At 34.3% G+C, this 17,430-nt stretch overlaps 1 pseudogene; it reads left to right on the top strand.

The window, feature by feature from the left end:
• Positions 1-1,435: 1,435 nt before the first annotated feature.
• LOC120212754 lies at positions 1,436-17,216 on the top strand (annotated as a pseudogene).
• Positions 17,217-17,430: the final 214 nt, after the last annotated feature.

Below are 17,430 nucleotides of genomic sequence, written 5' to 3'. Positions count from 1 at the left end.
CCACAACCTTGTGAAGCCAGATCACTAAGCGAAAAAGTATAGAGTCCTCCTTTTTCTTCACCTTGTAGAAGAATCGCCTTAGAGAATTCATCACGAACAAAGCACTTCTCAGCATGAAATTCAAGATAGACCTTGTTATCCCTAGCAAGCTTAGAGACCGAAAGCAGATTCTTGGTTATGTGAGGCACATGCAACAATTCAGTCAAGATTAGAGTTCTTGAAGAAGCAGAAGAAACAACTGCATTACCAACATTATGAATATCAACAGAAACTCCATTGCCAACAGTAAGTTTACCTTGACCTCTAAACTCAGCAGGATTCGAGACATTCGCAGCATCTGGTGTGATATGATGCGTAGCTCCAGAATCCACCACCCAATGATCACTGGATCTGGATACCATATTAGCTTGCAAATTACCTGCTGTCTGAGAATGACCTTTACATCATTCACATCCCAGGTTTGAAGTTTCAGTAGCAGAGCAGTGTGCATTGGCAGACTGTCCTTTATGAGCTTGAGACTCAGATGTAACACTCATAAACTCTTCATCATAACGATGCCAGCATCGATCAACCAAGTGGCCGAATTTGCCACATAGCTGACATTGAATCTTAGTTCGTCCTCGACCTCGACCTCGACCGCCTGTCCTGTTTGTAAACGATGAGCGTGAAGATTTAGAATCATACCGTCCATTAGTAGAGGAGTCATGACCTTCTACTCTCTCAGCAACATTGGCTGCCATAGGAGCATAATCAAATTGCTCATCAAACCCGGCCAACTGTGCTTCGCATCTAGAAGGATGTGTAAAGGCTGTCCAAGGACAGTGTTTCCTTCATCGTAGTGATAACCACCATAAACGGTTGATACTCCCTGGGCAATCCTTTCAAGATGCTGGCAACATGTCCAACATGCGAGACTGCACTACCACACGAGGCAAGTGCGTCACATACCTCTTTTACACGAGTGAGATACACTCGCATGCTATCATTGCCCTTTCTTAGCGACTGCAACTTACAGTGCAAACTCATAGCAGCCGTCGTGGATCTGCTGGCAAAGAGTTGTTGCACAACACTCCATACTGCAGCTGCAGATTCGGCACCAACAAAATGAGGAAGAAGATGAGGGCTAATGGTTGACAGAAGCCACGAAGCAAGCGCACTGTCCTGCGCAACAAAATCCTCAAATGCATCATTGACACGAATCGCATCGGTATCATCAAGAATCGTCTTCGGTGGTGATTGTAGAGCTCCGGTCAACAGGCGTTCAAGACGGTGACTCCTTACTGTGAGCAGAATTTGCTGCTTCCACAGAAGGTAGTTCATCTCATCAAGAACAACGCTGATTTTCTTGTGAGAGAAGCCCGTACTTGTGGACGAATCCATTGAAACACCAAGCAAGAATCGCGCAGCAAAAGTTATTCAAGAAACCCCAAGACTAATGGCGAAAGATACCATGTTAAGAAACTGTATATGAAAAGGAATATATTCAATACTTTAACAATGACTGATACATCACTTATATAGCAAACACTGCTATTCTGTTAAGCTAACAGTCTCTCTAACTAACTAACAACTTTTGGCGCCCAATGCTAACTAAATTGTATTATGCACGTTAATATCAAGCTAACACTAAACATCTCGAGATCTCGTTGATAAGAAAAACATCTTCAGTTAATTAGTGTGGACTGTGAAGAAGTTGAGCATCGAGTGTATGAAAGTTAATTTATGTCTTAGCATCGAGATGGTCGAGGCAGCTCCACCGCCGAAAAAAACTGAAAATCAACTGCAGATGCCGGACTGTATTGAAATTCCGACCACTTCTACATAGCGGCAGGTTTATTCAGTATAACATTTCCGGTAACATTTTTGAGATCACTGCTAAATATAAAGTCCCTATCGTGCCTAACGGTAAAGGCGACCACGGAATCTTTTGGTGATTCTTGTTCTTCTTTTGATTATGTTTCTTTTAGTTCCATTCTTACTTGATTGATTTTTGTTACCTAAAGATTTGTCATCTTGTTGATTCTTTTCAATTATTAGGGTTTAGTTATGCGTTTAATTCCGAGGCAAATGAAACCGTGGCTGTAAAGAAGATACCGATGCGTTTAGTAAAGCGGTTACTGCAAGGAGAACTCTTCGTGAGATCAAACTGCTTCGTCACTTAGGCCATGAAAACGTCAGTGAGTGGAATCTTATTTTCTTTTCACTTGCTTTTTGTGCAGCTCATTTGCTATTAATACACTTCTTTATTTGGTTTTTTTTTTGCTGTTCTAATGTTGTTGATGGCTGTGCTATTGGTGTGTTCAAACTCCTTTTTATTTTTTTTTTTGCTATAATTGGAGGATCAGTACCTTATATCCTTTCCACTTTGAAGTGTTAATTATGTGCTACAGTATAGGGACGGACATAACTATGTCAGGAGTGGAACCTAATAAATTATATTAGAAATTCAGGGATCAAAAATTACAAAATTTTAGAGATGCGAAATTAATCATCAATAAAAAATTAAAAAAAAAACACTTAAACTACGTGAGAATTTAAAATTTCTAAAGAATACGCATATCACCCCAACAAGCGGGGTGGAAAAGAGTCAAAGCAACATAAGAGTATTTGCTCACTGTTCACCAATCATATAATAGAACATAACTCAAGAATCTAACAAGGTGAAAGTTATAATTTCATTGCAAGTGGCTTCTAATTCTTTTCACAAACATAATTAATACATTTCTATAATTACCAAAAACGTTGCATGTTATGCTACATTGGTAACAACCAGCATTTAGGAACCTCCTCAAGTGAAGAACATAAGTTCTTTTTCTATGTAACTCTGCCTATGTTTATTTATCTTTTTTAGATGGGGATGTTGGATTACCAATAAAAACAGTTTCATTCCATCTTACAATGGTTGCACTTTCTGTATTTGGTTGCTAAGATCGATGAAATATACTGTTGATTTGTGTTTTGTAATGCTATCACTAGTGTTTTTGTTTAAACCTTATCTTACCAGGTAAAACCCTTGACATTATTTAGTTTATAACCTGTTATATATTTATATGAATTCTTTTCTCTAGTTTATATTATACGATAAGAAATACACAGTGTCTGTGCACGTGAGAGAGAGAACTAGGAAGAATGATATATTTTTTTTGTTGTCATTATCAGTTGGTCTCATTTGTGCATTTAATGCAGGTTGTTGCAATCAGGGATATAATCCTACCACCCCAGTGGGAATGCTTTAATGATGTTTATATTGTATATGAGCTGATGGAAACTGACCTGCGTCGTATTCTCCGGTCTAAAGACAAATTTACAGAAGAGCATTATCAGGTTGGAATATAAACTCATGGCTAGTTTTTATAATAGTCATATTTCTTTATTTACTAGCTAAAGTTTTAATGGTACAGCTATTTTCATGGCTATTTCCAGTTTTAAGAGCATAGAAAAAATGAAGAGAATGGAAAAATTAAAGTCATTTTTGGGCTTATATTAGCTGACCAAATCGACGCCGTTGAGGGGTGTGCTTCAGCGTGTTTTATGTTTAAGGGTTAATTACAACTTTGATCCTCGTTATTTTATAATCTCATATGCGTGTTTTTCCATTTTCTGGGCAAATTACAGTTTAAATCCCTTTATATTTGTAATGGATGTAATCATGTCACTTAATGAAGTTTCATTTCGAGCCCCTTATTGTTTTGTGTTTCATTTTAGTCCTGTAACATATATGTTTAAATATTTAGATATCTAGCTGTTAATTTTGCATAGTTTTCATTTTGGCCACCAGTTTATGATTTCTGTTTATTTCATTTTGGACTTAATATTGGTTTACTTTTCATTTTGATCCCTATTTGTTTACTAGTGTGTTTTGGGTAAATACATTATTTTGAGCTGATTTGTGATTTAGTTCATTTTAGTCAATTTTATGTTTTGTGTATTTTTGTGAAGTTCGGATTTTGCCATATTATTTTACACGTGTTTATTTTGATCACTATAAATTCAGTATTTTTAATTATTTCATTTTTAGCATGTAAATTTGGATATTTGTATCTTAATCCTTATTTTTAGTCATGGGTTTATTTCATTTCCAGTGCCTGTATTATTTAACATTTGTGATCTAGGTTCTGGTTTATTTTTAATTGCTATTTTAGTCCTTTAAATTCCTGTTTGTATTATTTTAGTCTTTTAAATTTCTGTTTTTGTTATTTTAGATCTTTTAATCCCTTGTTTGTAATATTTTGATCCTTTATATTTATGTTCATTTTATTTTAGTCCTATATATTATTTATGGGTTATCGATATTTTTTTTGTTATTATTTGACATTTGCGATTTGCAATTAATGTTTAGCCCTATTAGTTTCTATTAATATTATTTTAGTCTTTAAAATTTTCACTTTACTGTATAGTCCTTTAATTTTCTATTTATGCTATTTTAATCCTTTAAGTACATATTTCTTATCATGTTAAAGAATTTTCTTTAAATAATTAATTTGAAGCAAATGAATCAATTTTCAATAATTGGATCATATTTTAACTTGATATCTGATTTAGGATTTCCATCATTACAAAACCGTGTAAGTGACACAGTACCAATTTTGGGCGTTGTGGGGTGTTAATCCTTCCCCATGCGTAACTAACTCCCGAACTCGTTTTAATCGAATCTTTGGGTAAACGCATACAACTTTTGTCTTAAAAATGATTTCTCTTAAAATTATTTTTAAAATACATTTTTAGGTATTCGACCTACCTAACCCAAAGGTTGATGGCGACTTTATCCAATTTAATATCACAAATTTTCCAAATTAAAGTCGAAACCGTTTTTAAACAATAAATAATTGTTCCACCTAAAAAATGGTTATGACAGCTTGGCGACTCTACTGGGGATTTTTTAGAGTCAGTCTGTAAGTCATTTATACATTGTCGTTTTGTGGAAATTATGAGTTCGAGTCTTTAGTTAACTTATGATCCTTTTATTTAAGTTTTTAATCGCTTCATTATTTTTATTTTCATATTAACATTTTGAATTTTTGCTTTCAGATTTGTCCAAGTTTTTGTCGAGTGGTTTCGTTTTCCTTTTGAGTTAAAGGGTTGAATGTTCCTCCTCACACACATCAATTGCATTTGCATAACATAAACTCTATACCCGAGCTCTAAACCCTTTCTAAGTAGGGGGTGAAAGCTACGTCTTCGAGAGAATTTATTCCCCTTGCATGCCTAGTAAGTAACTTTCGGGATTCATATACCTTATATCTTCGAGGGAATTTATTCTCCGCATAGGTATAAGGGAATGTATCCTCTCGAATTAAACTCGTTCCGCTTGAAACCTGTAATGGGTAAGGATCGAGGGTTTGGCAGCCCAAGGGGGCACTGACATCAAGGACAATTCGAGTACCTTTTCCTAATAGAGCCGAAATCATGCATATAGTGAACCGTAGAATGGTCACCCTAGGTATAGACATACTGAACCTCTGTCTGTTAATAGGTACCCAAATAAATATATATAAAGGAGAAGTGTTTCTGAACCTTTACCTTTTTGCTTTATGTTCATAGAATATATTTGTTCTTTTCGAATAACAACATGTGAACTAGATACCATGGTGTTAGGATTAATTTCTTGAAAAAATCATTTTGGGTAGATAGCATGTCTAGGTAGGAATGTTATTAAAGCATGTTCGGGTAGATATCATGATGGGGTAGGTATTTTATTCATCTTTGAATAACATTTTTATTTGTATTGATTATCTTACATGTACTAACTAATTTCTTTTCTTTTGTTTATATACTAATTTATTTCTTTTGTTTGTATCATTTTTCATCTTTCTTTGCATTGCATTGTCATAACATAATGAAAAAATATTGATTCAAGGGGATAGTCAAGTGGAAATTTTGTACAAAAAGAGATAAAAAAAATTCAATCAAGTAGTCGCATACACAAACATGTGTCGAAGGCTAAGCGAACTCCAGAGTACCAGAATGAGACTTGTTCGAAGATCGTGCAATATTTATGATTGGAAAGTTGATCCTTTGATCCAAGAAGTAATCCAATAGTAGATTCTTATCTATGATCATCTCATAACTAGTCATCAAGGAGTGACGTATTAACTTCAACACTACTGAGGCATTAATGGAGTTAGTTTACAGAGCATTAAGGGAAAAATATCCAAGACAGAGCAGTGATCCACTTCAAACTTAACCATCTAAGTGAAGACATGTCTGTAAAACGGACTATCTTGTAATGTGAAAACTTTTATCACTGGTGAAAATTGTTCTATGATAGTCATCGTTGGGATCAACATTTTTGCATCTGCATTTGTATCTTTGTATTTTGCATCTACATTTCATTTTTAAGCATTTTCATAGAAAAAAACATGGAGCTAATTCATGAAGGATTCTATAAAGTGGTCCTAACCACGTGACACCACATAGAAGCAAGAAGATGAAATCAGTACAGTGAGAGCTTGTTCAGCTGGTTGTAAGACTGAGCCTTCCACGATGATTTGAGTAAATAGTTCTCATATCCTGAGGGTTACGATATTGATATCATGTATAACGACCACATATAAAGCTCCAGACATTCCGCTAAAAATTATAAGGCACCGAAGTGCAAGATCCAGAACCTGATGGATTCAGGGGCATGAACAATCGAAGAAGGATGGGGGCATGGCATCTACCACATTGCAATGAGAACATTGTTTTGTTTGAAATCATTTTTGTTCTGTCTTTTATATTTGTTTAATCTTTTAAACGAATGAACTTATGCTACCTTCTAAGGTTGAATAATTGAGAAATTTTAATTTTTAGTTCTTCGAATATCGAATGAATTAAGGATTCTTTTAATTCTTCAAGAATTATAGATTTTTGATATATAACAAGATCAGACCTTTCTTATCCTATCTAAAAAAATCCCTCGATTCTTTACCCAGAATAATGCATGGAGATACAAAGAGTCATACTGATACCTTTGAGTCAATAAAGTCATACTATAGTCTTTTTAGACGTAAAACCAACATATTTACCAATAAAAACCAAGACATTGAGTTGTTCACTTGAGCATGAACATTCCTACCAAAAGACAACGTGGGGCATCTGGCATCAACTTCCTGAAGATGAACCTGAACAATTGAGACATGCTGAGAGCAAGAAACAGAAAGTATAATTAATTCGAAATAATTCTATCATGCATTAATTATATTTTTTCATGTGAATAAAAATTAATCCTGAAAATCTATCCCCCTAGGGATACCTCTTCTGCAAGGACTTTTGTGTATGAGATAATGAACGTCTTTGTTTTATTTATCCATATATGTATGTATATATATCCCTTTTTATCCCCTTTTGAGCCTATAGTGTTTTCCTTCTTATTCAACCCTAACCAAGGATCACTCTCCACACTGGGTGCAAAGTGGAAGAAATCTACTCATATGAGTGAAGACATCAATCCAGAGTAGATATGGAAAGGTGGAACAAATGCCAAGTTCGGATGTGTGTATACTACCGGGATTTCAACCGAGCAAGTCCCAAAGATAATTTTACACTACCACATATTGACACATTGGTTGACAATACAATTGGCCATGCTCTTTTCTCTTCATAGATGGTTTTTCAGGGTACAATCAAATCAAATAAACCCTGAAGATAGGAAAAAACAACATTTGTAACAATGTGGGGCACCTTTTGTTACAAGGTGATGCCCTTTGGACTCAAGAATATTGGGGCTACATATCAAAAAGCCATGGTTACTTTGTTCCACGATTTGATGCATAAAGAAATAGAAGTTTATGTAGATGATATGATTGCCAAATCACAAACTGAAAAAGAACATGTGAAGGTCCTAAGGAAGCTATTTTTAAGATTGAGAAAATACCAGCTCAAACTTAATCCAGCCAAGTGCACTTTCGGAGCTACTTCAGGGAAATTATTGGGATTTGTAGTCAGTAAAAATGGGCTAGAGATTGATTCTGATAAAGTCAAAGCAATCTTGGAATTACCAACTCCTAGAACATAAAAAGAAGTGCGAGGATTTCTGGGGAGGTTAAATTATATTTCCAGATTCATCTCTCATTTAACTGAGAAGTGTGATCCAGTCTTCCGATTATTGAGAAAACAAAACCCAGGAGAATGTGATGATAGTTGCCAAGAATGTTTTGATAAAATTAAGAGTTACTTGACTAATGCTCCGGTTTTAATGCCACCAATCCCAAACAAACCATTGATCTTATACTTGACTGTTTTTGAGAAGTCAATGGGATGTGTACTGGCACAGCATGACGAAACTGGAAGAAGAGAACGAGTTATTTACTATCTCAATAAGAAATTCAATGACTGTGAGAGCCGATATTCCTTATATCAAGACTGAATCCATTAAAATATTTGATGGAATCAACTGCTTTAACCGGAAGAATGGCAAGATGGCAAATGTTGTTGTTCGAATTTGACATAGTCTATATAAATCAGAAAGTAGTAAAAGGAGGTGCTATTGCTGATTTCCTGGCAAGTAGAGCATTAGAAGACTATGAGCTAGTAAAATTTGATTTTCCAAATGAGGACTTAATGAGTATATTTGCGGCAGAAAAAGATGCTCCGAATAATGAAGACTGGAAAATGAACTTTGATGGTGCCTCGAATGCTGTAGGACATGGAATTGGGGTAATACTAGTTTCACTAGAAGGAGATAATTATCCTTTTACTAGTAGGCTCACATTTGAATGCACAAACAACATGGCAGAATATGAAGCATGTATCCTGGGTATACAAGCTGCGATGCTCTAGCTACGTTAGCAGTCATGTTTAAGGCTGATGATCAATCTCGAATGATGTTTATTCGAATGAGTATAAGAGAAATGCAGCTCATTGTTGTAACATTGAGGAAGATGAGGAAGACGATCTCCCTTGGTATTATGATATTCTCTAGTATATGAAGTATCGAGCTTATCCAGCTGAGGCAAGTGAGAATGAAAAACGATCTTTGAGAAGATTGGCAATGGAGTATGTTCTCTATGGAGACATTTTGTACAAAAAAAGCAAAGATCATGTGCTTTTGAGATGTGTGGATAAAATTGAGGACAAGGAAATAATTGATGTAGTCCATGAAGGGGTTTGTGGAACACATGCAAATGGATTCACAATGGTTAGACAGATCATGAGGTTTGGATATTACTGGTCTACTATGGAAAGAGATTGCATCAGATTTGCTCGAAGATGTCATAAATGCCAGATCTATGATAACCAAATACATTTTCCTCCTTCACCACTCCATGTAATGAATGCACCTTGGCCATTTTCAATGTGGGGCATCGATGTCATTGGAGCAATTTCACCGAAGGCTTCAAATGGACATCGTTTTATTTTAGTGGCCATTGACTACTTCATCAAATGGGTTGAAGCTGCCTCTTATGCTAATGTCACAAAAGGAACAATTTGCATATTCTTAAAAAAGGAAATCATTTGCAAATATGAAATACCAGAAAGGATCATTACAAATATGTGTTAAATTTGAACAATGATTTAATAAAGGAAGTCTGCACAAAGTTGAATATCAAACATCATAATTCGACTCCTTATAAAATGAATGGGGAAGTAGAGGCAGCGAATAAAAACATCAAGAAGATCATCAAAAAAGCAACTGAAATATATAGAGACTGGCATGAGAAATTACCTTTCGCACTGCTTGCTTATCGCATATATGTTCGTACATTGGGAAAACACCATTTTCTTTGGTATATGCGATGGAAGCAGTTTTACCTGTTGAAGTAGAAATTCCTTCTTTGAGAGTATTGATGGAATTGAAGCTTGATGAGAATGATAGGGTACAAAGTAGATTTGATCAATTGAATTTGATTGAAGAGAAAAAACTAAGAGCTATTTGTCATGGCCAAATATACCAGAAAAGGATGATGCGAGCTTATGACAAGAATGTTAGGCCTCGAGAATTTCATGAAGGTGATTTAGAGCTAAAAAAAGATCCTCCCTATAAAAAATAATTTCGTGGGAAGTGGATGCCAAACTGGGAATGTCCTTATGTTGTAAAAAAGGCATTCTCAGGAGGAGCTTTAGTTTTGACTGAAATAGATGGAGAAGATTTGCCTAATCTGGTGAATTCTGATTCAGTCAAGCGATATTACACTTGAAAAAGAGAAAAGAAGCAAAAAAGAGAAAAACAAAGGAAAAGTGAAGTAAAAAGAAGACAATACGCATATGCAAAGATTCTCTCAATTCAAATTACGTGTCGAGATTCAAATTATAAGATTGATCAAGCACAATCATTCCAAAATCACTTCACTCGAAGACCATAGAGCATCGAGAGAGACACATACGGGTATATTCAAATTGAGCAAGACATGATTGAAGACATCATAATGAATTGATCCTTGGTTCAATACCCTGAAACACTTGTTTGGTCTTATTTATCCTTTTTTTCTAAACCATGAACCATGGCCTATATTACGTGCCTTAAAAAGTCTTTTCTAATCATATATGGATATCTAAAACAGAAGAGATTATCTTCAGATTTTATCCCGCCCATCAGGATTAATCTTTATTTTCAAAAGGTTTTCTAAAATCTTTAATGCATGATAGAAAAATAACAATAGGGGTTCAAGATGTAAATTTTGAATGAAGTTTTGAAACCAAAGGAGGATTCGAGTTGAAAACCTGAAAATGCGACTCGAATATAAAAATGGTGTAGCTGAGGCGATCGCACAAATTCCTTGATAAGGCATTACACAATCCGAATGTGACCATGAGAGCTGGGAGCCGGAAAACACTTCCAGTAGAGGAGCATACAAGCTACCCCATCAAACCAGTGAACATCAAATAAACAAGAATGTTAAACCTTTGACCAAACACAACAACCTGTGACATTTTACCATTTTCTCACCTAACCATTTCTCAAAGATAGCTTTGATCTTGATACTTGTCAAATAACTATAATTTATTGAAGGATTAATAGTGTAATTAATTCTTTAATATTCATTGAACTCTAGTTTTATGATTTGTCTCAATTGTAAAACATAGAAAGGGGCAATATTTCCAAATCTTTGATTAAACATTTTTCAAAACTCTTCTAATTGATATTTTCAGATTTTGAAAATAAAAGAAGAAGAAAAACACTTTTCAAACAAGACAATCTCTCTAGAGTGGATCTTGGTATTTGACATGTGGCTCTCAGACAAAAAACTCATGCTTAGAATCAGTGTGAAGCAAGCAATGAAGAACAATGGAGCATCTTTAAAGATTCAACAGCAAATGTTGGGGCATATTTAAAGATTTAACATTGAATATTGGGGCATATTTGGGGATTTGACATCCTGATGCGAACGATCAGATCTTCTGAAGGCATTTCCTCCACCAGCAGGAATAAGCAGATTATCAGTATCTTTTGATGTTGTTTCTCTTAAAAATAACAAATTTCATCTCACTTGAGACAATTTCTCAAAACAAATTTTGTCTCACTTGAGACAATTTTTCTCTGAGATACAAATTTCGAGTTTGTTTCACATGAAACAAAGCTGATCACCTTTTAAATTATTTCTCTTTAAACCAAGTTTTGTCTCTTGAGATAATTTCTTTAAAAAAACTTTGAGTATGTTTCACTAGAAACAAATTTTATAATCTTTGAGCCAGTTTCTCTTGAAACACCCATTTATAAAGTCATTTCTCTTGAAACAAATTTTGTATCTCTTGAGACAATTTCTTTTTTTAAAAAAATCTTTGAGTATGTTTCCTTTGAAACAAAGTCGTTACACTTGAGACATTTTTCTTCAAAACACCAAATTCTGAAATTGATTCACTTGAAATAAAAATCATCTTTGAGTCTGTTTCACTGGAAACAACAACCATCTTTAAGATCATTTTTCTTAAAACAAATCTTATTTTCTTTGAGATTGTTTCTCATGAAACAATAACCATCTTTGAAATTGTTTTCCTTGAAATGAATTTTGTCTCTTTTGAGACAATGTCATGTGAAATATCCATATTTGAGTTTGTTTCCCTTGAAACAAAACAAACATCTTTGAGATAGTTTCCCTTGAAACGAATTAAATCTTTGAGTCTATTTCCCTTGAAACAAAACAAACATCTTTGAGATCGTTTACCTTGAAATGAATTAAATCTTTAAGTCTGTTTCTCTTGAAACAATACCATCTTTGAGTCATTCGCTTGAAACGAATTTTGTCTCTTTTGAGACAGCTTCCCTTGAAGCATAATCTGTGAGTTGGTTTCTCTTGAAACCATTATCCTTAAAGATGGCCAACCGTCATCATCATGTAGGAACCGTGTCATCACCTGACCTGATCTCCTCATCATGTAGGAGCCGTGTCACCCCAGATAACCAATTGTCCTCATCACGTAGGAACTGTGTTATCACCTTTAGATGGCTAGAACTCTTCATCGCGTATGAGTTGTGTCATCACCTGACCAGATCTCCTCATTATGTAGGAATCGTGTCAATCCTTGATAACCAGAACTCTTCAGCACATATGAGCTAAGTTATCACCATTTCTAAAGAGGACCAAGATTCATCATAGTATGAGTAATGTCATCTCTAACTAGATCTCCTCATTATGTAGGAGTTGTGTCAACTCTTAGACGACCAGAACTCTTCATCGCGTATGAGAAGTGTCGTTTCCCAAATCAAACACTATCAAGTTTCCAAAAAAAGTTAACCGAACAAAAAACTGGTTATCTTTTTCGTCTTTGTCCTATTCTTGTTAACACAAGAATGTACAAAGAGGGACAGCTGTAGACACCCGTTTTTGTCCGGGTAAAAAAAAACTTATTAAATATTAAATATTATTATTATTAGTTTTATTAATTTTGGTTTTACATTTTTGTACAAGCTAAATGTGGTCTAATTATAACACCAATTTACAAATCCCATGCCAAATACTCAGAGCCCAGATTACTCAACCAACTCAAGAGGATCCAGTCACCCATCAACCCATCCGCAACAGACCCAACCCGAGGATCCATTCCCAGATTTGAACCAACCCAAGGCCCAGAAGCATGACCTGATCCATTACATACTTTTAGGGTTGTTTAAACCCCTAAAATAAAGCCTCTAGCTACCTTCGACGATACAGATTCTAGCTGAGTCACCGACGAGTTGCCAGCTGAGCCGAGCCATCGCCGATCAACATCATCACCTACAACAATCGATAAATTAGCCACAAAGTCATAACCAACCTAAAGTTTCAGGATTTTCTTCACCAAATCATAGAAAAAATGAAACCCATCCCTTTCATTATCTCATCCGAAACAGAGGCAAGCAATATATAAAAACAAAAATAAAAAGGGGGCTCTCGAATAGACAGAGGAGGGTATTCGGTTTGAAAAATAAAACATTTGAACAAAAAGAAACGCAGAGAGATCGAACCGAAGAAAAAAACAAACAAAATATTTTCGGAAAAAATAGAAAGAGAAGAGAGAATCCTTAGCTAGGTAGTAAGAAGCCATTAAGAACATCAAAGGTCGCCAATATCTCGATTATTTCGAAAGGTAAACTTGTATATCTAAGGGCCTAGGGCAAGTTTTAGATGAAACTATTTAGGTATTTAGGTGGAGGGTGAAGAGATGAATCTTTTGAAGGTATTCGTGTCCCTCCGGCTGTCGTACGCCGCCGAAAGCTCCGCCATGAGCTCCACCAACAGCGGCCCCCTTTGCTTCCCTGACGAGAGAAAATGGAAAAACTCTCTCCCATTTCAGTTTTAAGATCATAGAAAAAATGGAGAGAATGGAAATTAAAGCCATTTTTGGGCTTATATTAGCTGACCAAAACGACGTCGTTGAGGGGTGTGCTTCAGCATGTTTTATGTTTAAAGGTTAATTACAACTTTGATCCTCGTTATTTTATAATCTCATATGAATGTTTTTCCATTTTCTGGGCAAATTACAATTTAAATCCCTTTATATTTGCAATTGATGTAATCATGTCACTTAATAAAGTTTCATTTCGAACCCCTTATTGTTTTGTGTTTCATTTTAGTCATGTAATATATCTGTTTAAATATTTAGATATCTAGCTGTTAATTTTGCGTAGTTTTCATTTTGGACATCAATTTATGATTTCTGTTTATTTCATTTTGGACTTAATATTGGTTTACTTTTCATTTTGATCCCTATTTGTTCGCTAGTGTGTTTTGGGTAAATACTTTATTTTGAGCTCTGATTTGTGATTTAGTTCATTTTAGTCAATTTTGTGTTTTGTGTATTTTTGTGAAGTTCGAATTTTGCCATATTATTTTACACGTGTTTATTTTGATCACTGTAAATTCGGTATTTTTAATTATTTCATTTTTAGCATGTAATTTTGGATATTTGTATCTTAATCCTTATTTTTAGTCATGGGTTTATTTCATTTACAGTGTCTGTATTATTTAGAATTTGTGATCTAGGTTCTGGTTTATTTTTAAGTGCTATTTTAGTCCTTTAAATTCTTGTTTGTACTATTTTAGTCTTTTAAATTTTTGTTTTTGTCATTTTAGATCTTTTAAGCCCTTGTTTGTAATATTTTGATCCCTTATATTTATGTTCATTTTATTTTAGTACTATATATTATTTATGGGTTATCTATATTTTTTTGTTATTATTTGACATTTGCGATTTGAACTCTTGTTTATTGTGTAATTAATGTTTAGCACTATTAGTTTCTATTAATATTATTTTAGTCTTTAAAAGTTTCACTTTACTGTTTAGTCCTTTAATTTTCTATTTATGTTATTTTAATCCTTTAACTACATATTTCTTATCATGTTAAAAAAATTTCTTTAAATAATTAATTTGAAGCAAATTAATCAATTTTCAATAATTGGATCATATTTTAACTTGATATTTGATTTATGATTTCCATCATTACGACAACATGTAAGCGACACAGTATCAATTTTGGGCACTGTGGGGATGTTAGTTCTTCCCCACGCGTAACTGACTCCCGAACCCGTTTTAATCGAATCTTTGGGTAAACGCAGGCTAACTTTTGTCTTAAAAATGATTTTTCTTAAAATTATTTTTAAAAGACGTTTTTAGGTATTCGACCTACCTAACCCAAAGATTGATGACGACTCTATCCAATTTAATATCACCAATTTTCCAAATTAAAGTCGTAACCGTTTTTAAACAATAAATAATTATTCTACCTGAAAAATGGTTATAACAGTACTTGACAGATATGCTTTAGAGAATTTTTTTCTGCTTTTAAAGAGCTAATTTTCCAGCTGACCACATTAATTTAGATTCATAATTTTGCTACCTCCAAGCCATTCTTCTTTCTCTTAACTCATGTCCTCTTACTTCATTGAAATGGTAATAGTAGTTATTACATTATTTCTTGATAGGATGTATCAAAGTAGAAGCTCGTGGTAATAAAAGCAACTCCATATTGAACAGCCTTAATTTAAAACTTGCTTAAAAGATTGTTTCTTTGCCTTTTGTTTTCAGAACAAAAACCTAACAACTAGAAGTATCGTAGTTAATTATAGCCCCCATTGGTTTTTAAGGGTTGCCGTTTGAGCCTTAAAATCAAGTTAACCAACTTTCTTTGTGCTTTGCAGTATTTCCTCTATCAAATCTTACGTGGCCTGAAGTATATACACTCTGCAAATGTTCTGCACAGGGACTTGAAACCCAGAAACCTTCTCCTGAATGATAATTGTGACTTGAAAATACGTGATTTTGGACTGCCTTTTATCACCTCTGAATGTCATTCTCAGACAGCATATGTTGATGCTGAATGGTACAGTTCACTATAACTGTTGCTAAAGTCATCACATTCTACTGCAGCCATTGATATATGGTCAGTTGGTTGCATTGTCATGGAATTGATGAACTTAAGCCATTATTTCCTGGAAGGGGTCGTTTGCATCAGCTGCAATTGCTTTTGGAGGTAAATTGTTCTCATCCTGCAACCAATATAAATTACGTAAAATGTTAACAAATAAGTTGATAAATAGGGTGCCATGAGCATTTCAGGAAAAAAGAAACGGTAAACTACAAAAATGCTTGTAGTATTTCACTGTGTACACTAAGTCTTTGCCTTGCAGCTAATTGGCACTCCATCAGAAGCTGAAATGGATTTTTTGAATGAAATTGTTAAGAGCTTCATTCGAAAACTTCCCGTCTTTCGCGGCCAATCTTTCGCCGAAAAATTCCCAAAAGTCCATTCTTTAGCTATTTATCTTGTTGAAAAGATGTTGAGATTTGATCCCAGACAAAGGATTACTGCTGAGTTTGTAGCAAAACAAAGGTCGTTTCTCTCTTTTTCTCTCTCTCTTTTATTAGGAGTGAGCATTTGATCGAGTTGAGTTAGAAAAATTGAGTTAGTCGACTTAAAGAGTCTTATTTTATAATTCAAACTTCATTTAATTTTTTTTGAATCGAGTTGCTCGAGTTTCTATTTAAATTTAATTATAAATATTTATAATGTTATGGTACTAGTCGATTCCAATTTAAATGGCTTTCTATAGTCATATAGGATATACATATACATTTCTTCATATTTTTTCGTATGTGAATACATATATCATTTAGAGTTGAGAGACTCCGCTATAACTTGAAAACAAATTCACAAATTACTAAAAATTTTGAGTTATTCGAGTTTTATTTTATAACTCAAAATTTATTTGAAATTTTTTCGAGTAGAGTCGAGTTTATGTAAATTACATGTCGAGTTGAGTTTTTTAGCGATGAATCAATAAAAAAATTGGTTTTATTTAATTGAGTTTTGTTCACTATTTCTTATGCATATGCTTCTTGCCATGCAGCTCATCAAATATTACTCGGCACAATTCACTTACAAAACTTTTCCAATCCATGCAAAATGGTCACGATTGTCTTAGTTGCCATGTTGTGCAATGCCTTTGTTCTGAGTTGGAACTCATTTAACTCTACTTCCTATTTGTTCCAGTTGAAGATGCAATTGCTCACCCTTATCTAACGATCCTGCACGACATAAGCAATGAGCCTGTGTGTATGATCCCCTCTATCTTCAACTTAGATCTGTGTACATTAACAAAAAGAAGCAGATTTTGGATATGATATACCAGGAGGCACTTGCATTCAACCCAGAATTTCATTAGCAGTAAACAGTCATTTACTGGCTCGATATGCCATTTATTTTACTGTAGCTTTGAACCTGTGTTGTAAAAATGCTTTTTATGTCTTGGGATTGGTGATTGATTTCTTCCTGTACATAGGTTCCATCCAGAACAGGATGGGCTCTTGAGCTTGAGATATGGGCAGAGTTGCACGAAACGGAAACTCTTGTATTAGTGTTTGTATAGACTGTCTAGTTTTCTTTTTTCTTTCTAATCTGCTGAATCAAGCAAGCATGGTTTCTTCGAAAGATCATTTTCGTTTTCCAATTTTGAAACTTTTGTACTTTAAAAACATGAACTCGAATTTTAAAACTAATTCACCATTTGCCTCTTAAATTCATCAAAAATATAA

Source organism: Hibiscus syriacus, unplaced genomic scaffold (assembly GCF_006381635.1).
Source record: "Hibiscus syriacus cultivar Baekdansim isolate YM2019G1 unplaced genomic scaffold, ASM638163v2 tig00110015_pilon, whole genome shotgun sequence".
Classification (NCBI taxonomy): Eukaryota; Viridiplantae; Streptophyta; class Magnoliopsida; order Malvales; family Malvaceae; genus Hibiscus; species Hibiscus syriacus.
Note: the sequence above shows the minus strand (reverse complement) of the source record. Positions and strands in the feature narration are given on the sequence as shown.